This window comes from Penaeus monodon, chromosome 22 (assembly GCF_015228065.2).
Source record: "Penaeus monodon isolate SGIC_2016 chromosome 22, NSTDA_Pmon_1, whole genome shotgun sequence".
Lineage (NCBI taxonomy): Eukaryota > Metazoa > Arthropoda > Malacostraca > Decapoda > Penaeidae > Penaeus > Penaeus monodon.
The window spans coordinates 13,118,527-13,119,415 of record NC_051407.1 but is presented as its reverse complement, the minus strand read 5'-3'; positions in this window follow the sequence as shown (position 1 = coordinate 13,119,415).

Genomic DNA, 889 nt, shown 5'->3' with positions numbered 1-889 from the left:
ATTTATCTATTTATTTGTCCAGATAGACATACAGTTATATGAGAATCTATTTGCGCACCCGTTTACGGTCTGTGCCTATTGTAATTGTGTTCTCGCATATTCACTCGACCGAAGAATAAACATTCTCCCCTAGACCTAGATTAAACCTTTACCTCACTTGCGTTTCAGACTCAACATCCCAAACATAATCATAGACACTGTTAAGTAGTAAAAACAAAGACATCCACAAACACGTTTATTTACATAGGCCGTTATCACAAAGCTTTACCCATCGAGGGACTGTGCCTAGGAAGACGACCAGACAATTATCTCGGTTCTCTCAAGGGATGCTGGTGATGCTCCCTTCATACTTCCATCTCTTGGGGTTAAAATGAGTCTTATATTCCCTTACTGATGCCTATGGAGACTCGTAATGTTCGTGTCTGATCATTTTTTTTATAAACAATTCACTTGTAGTTGATGAGACATAAATAACTGATATAGTGTACATATATAACGGGGGGAAAACAGGATTTATTTTCACTGAGAGTTGAAACACTTGGCTCTTTTGTATATATTTCTATTGAAATATAAATTTCCTAAGCATGCTGAATTTTAAAAATCTGTAAAATACATTTTGAAGGAGAGAGCAAAACCCGTGTTTTCAAATTGTCCGGCATTTATTAAAAGCCTTTAATTAGCAGTTGGCATTCCATCCTACTGAACAGCCAAAGTTGCATAATTAATTAGTGAGAAGTCCAAGAGAATGACAAACTTTCATCATTGGTAACGTCGGTAGAGACTGAGTCTGAACCGCTTTAAACTGAATTTTGTTCGCAAATACGCTTATATTAGCGACATTACCACGATAAGAGCTTTTATTGTTCCCTGGAGTTGCAATAATTTCCCT